The following is a 5,000-nucleotide window of genomic DNA, read 5'->3' on the forward strand; positions in this document are numbered from 1 at the left end:
ATCTCTCTCTCACACACACACACACCCCCAATCTCTCTCACACACACACACACACACACACACACACACACACACACACACACACCCCCAATCTCTCTCACACACACACACACACACACACACCCCCAATCTCTCTCACACACACACACACACACACCCCCAATCTCTCTCACACACACACACACACACACACAACCCCAATCTCTCTCACACACACACACACACACACACACACACACACACACCCCCAATCTCTCTCACACACACACACACACACACACACACACACACCCCCAATCTCTCTCACACACACACACACACACACACACACCCCCAATCTCTCTCACACACACACACACACACACACACACCCCCAATCTCTCTCACACACACACACACACACACACACCCCCAATCTCTCTCACACACACACACACACACACACACACCCCCAATCTCTCTCACACACACACACACACACACACACACACACACCCCCAATCTCTCTCACACACACACACACACACCCCCAATCTCTCTCACACACACACACACACCCCCAATCTCTCTCACACACACACACACACACACACACACCCCCAATCTCTCTCACACACACACACAGACACACCCCCAATCACTCACACACACACACCCCCAATCACTCACACACACACACACTCACACACCCCCAATCTCTCTCACACTCACACACACACCGAATCTCACACACACACACACACACACACACCCCCAATCTCTCTCACACACACACACACACACACACACACACACCCCCAATCTCTCTCACACACACACACAGACACACCCCCAATCACTCACACACACACACCCCCAATCACTCACACACACACACTCACACACCCCCAATCTCTCTCACACTCACACACACACCGAATCTCTCACACACACACCCAATCACACACACACACACACACACACCCAATCACACACACACACACCCAATCTCACACACACACACACACACACACACACCCAATCACACACACACACACACACACACACCCAATCACACACACACACACACACACACACACCCAATCACACACACACACACACACACACACACCCAATCACACACACACACACACACACACACCCAATCACACACACACACACACACACACCCAATCACACACACACACCCAATCACACACACACACACACACACAACCAATCACACACACACACACACCCAATCACACACACACACACACCCAATCACACACACACACACACACACACCCAATCACACACACACCCAATCTCACACACACACACACCCAATCACACACACACACACACACACCCCCAATCACACAAACACACACCCCCAATCACACACACACACACACACACACACACACACCCAATCACACACACACACACACACCCCCAATCACACACACACACACCCCCAATCTCTCTCACACACACACACACACACACACACACACACACACCCCCAATCTCTCTCACACACACACACACACCCCCAATCTCTCTCACACACACACACACACCCCCAATCTCTCTCACACACACACACACACACACACACACACACCCCCAATCTCTCTCACACACACACACACACACCCCCAATCTCTCACACACACACACACACACACACCCCCAATCTCTCTCACACACACACACCCCCAATCTCTCTCACACACACACACACACACACCCCCAATCTCTCTCACACACACACACACACACACCCCCAATCTCTCACACACACACACACACACACACCCCCAATCTCTCTCACACACACACACCCCCAATCTCTCTCACACACACACACACACACACCCCCAATCTCTCTCACACACACACACTCACACACCCCCAATCTCTCTCACACTCACACACACACCGAATCTCACACACACACACACCCAATCACACACACACACACACACACACACACACACACACACCCAATCACACACACACACACACACACCCAATCACACACACCCAATCACACACACACACACCCAATCACACACACACACACACACACCCAATCACACACACACACACACACACACCCAATCACACACACACACACACCCAATCACACACACACACCCAATCACACACACACACACACACACAACCAATCACACACACACACACACCCAATCACACACACACACACACCCAATCACACACACACACACACACACCCCCAATCACACAAACACACACCCCCAATCTCACACACACACACACACACACACACCCAATCACACACACACACATACCCCCAATCTCACACACACACACACACACCCCCAATCTCACACACACACACACACACCCCCAATCACACAAACACACACCCCCAATCACACACACACACACACACACCCAATCACACACACACACACACCCCCAATCTCACACACACACACACACACCCCCAATCTCACACACACACACACACACCCCCAATCACACACACACACACACCCCCAATCACACACACACACACCCCCAATCTCACACACACACAATCACACACACACACACACACACACACACACACAATCACACACACGCACACACACCCCCAATCACACACACGCACACACACCCCCAATCACACACACGCACACACACCCCCAATCTCTCACACACACACACACACACACACACACCCAAACACACACACACACACACACACACACCCAATCACACACACACACACACACACCCAATCACACACACACACACACACCCAATCTCACACACACACACACACCCAATCTCACACACACACACACACACACACACACCCAATCACACACACACACACACACACACCCAATCACACACACACACCCAATCACACACACACACACACACACACACACACACACACACACACACCCAATCACACACACACACACACACACACACCCAATCACACACACCCAATCACACACACACCCAATCACACACACACCCAATCACACACACACCCAATCACACACACACCCAATCACACACACACCCAATCACACACACACCCAATCACACACACACCCAATCACACACACACACACACCCAATCACACACACATACACACACCCCCAATCACACAAACACACACCCCCAATCACACACACACACACACCCCCAATCTCACACACACACACACACGCACCCCCAATCACACACACACACACACACACGCACCCCCAATCACACACACACGCACCCCCAATCTCACACACACGCACCCCCAATCTCACACACACACACACACGCACCCCCAATCTCACACACACACACACACACGCACCCCCAATCTCACACACACACACACACGCACCCCCAATCTCACACACACACACACACGCACCCCCAATCTCACACACACACACACGCACCCCCAATCTCACACACACACACACGCACCCAATCACACACACACACACACGCACCCAATCACACACACACACACACACACACACCCAATCACACACACACACCCAATCACACACACACACACACACACACACACAACCAATCACACACACACACCCAATCACACACACACCCAATCACACACACACACACACCCAATCACACACACACACACACACCCCCAATCACACAAACACACACACACACACCCCCAATCTCACACACACACACACACGCACCCCCAATCTCACACACACACACACACACGCACCCCCAATCACACACACACACACACACACACACGCACCCCCAATCTCACACACACACACACACACGCACCCCCAATCTCACACACACACACACACACGCACCCCCAATCTCACACACACACACACACACACACGCACCCCCAATCTCACACACACACACACACACACACGCACCCCCAATCTCACACACACACACACACACACACGCACCCCCAATCTCACACACACACGCACCCCCAATCTCACACACACCCAATCACACACACACACACACACACCCAATCACACACACACACACACCCAATCACACACACACACCCAATCACACACACACACACACACACAACCAATCACACACACACACACACCCAATCACACACACACACACACACCCAATCACACACACACCCACACACCCAATCACATACACACCCAATCACACACACACACACACACCCCCAATCACACAAACACACACCCCCAATCACACACACACACACACACACACACAGCCAATCACACACACACACCCCCAATCTCACACACACACACACACACACACACCCCCAATCTCTCACACACACACACACACCCCCAATCACACAAACACACACCCCCAATCACACACACACACACACACACTCACACACACACACACACACACACTCACACACACACACACACACCCCCAATCTCACACACACACACACACACACCCCCAATCTCACACACACACACACACACCCCCAATCTCACACACACACACACACACCCCCAATCACACACACACACACACACACACACCCCCAATCACACACACACACACACACACACCCCCAATCACACACACACACACCCCCAATCTCACACACACACAATCACACACACACACAATCACACACACACACGCGCACACACACACACACAATCACACACACGCACACACACACCCCCAATCACACACACGCACACACACCCCCAATCTCACACACACCCAATCACACACACACACACACACACCCAATCACACACACACACACACACACCCAATCACACACACACACACACACCCAATCACACACACACCCAATCACACACACACACACACACACCCAATCACACACACACACACACACACCCAATCACACACACACACCCAATCACACACACACACACACACACAACCAATCACACACACACACACCCAATCACACACACACACACACACACACACCCAATCA

General features: G+C 52.0%; 1 protein-coding gene across 1 annotated transcript in view; it reads left to right on the top strand.

Annotated features, from left to right (window-relative positions):
• Positions 1–5,000, top strand: part of lactb (lactamase, beta) — a 168,545-nt gene that overhangs the window by 56,601 nt on the left and 106,944 nt on the right. The window lies entirely within an intron of this gene.

Source organism: Stegostoma tigrinum, chromosome 36 (genome assembly GCF_030684315.1).
Source record: "Stegostoma tigrinum isolate sSteTig4 chromosome 36, sSteTig4.hap1, whole genome shotgun sequence".
In the NCBI taxonomy this organism is placed as follows: domain Eukaryota; kingdom Metazoa; phylum Chordata; class Chondrichthyes; order Orectolobiformes; family Stegostomatidae; genus Stegostoma; species Stegostoma tigrinum.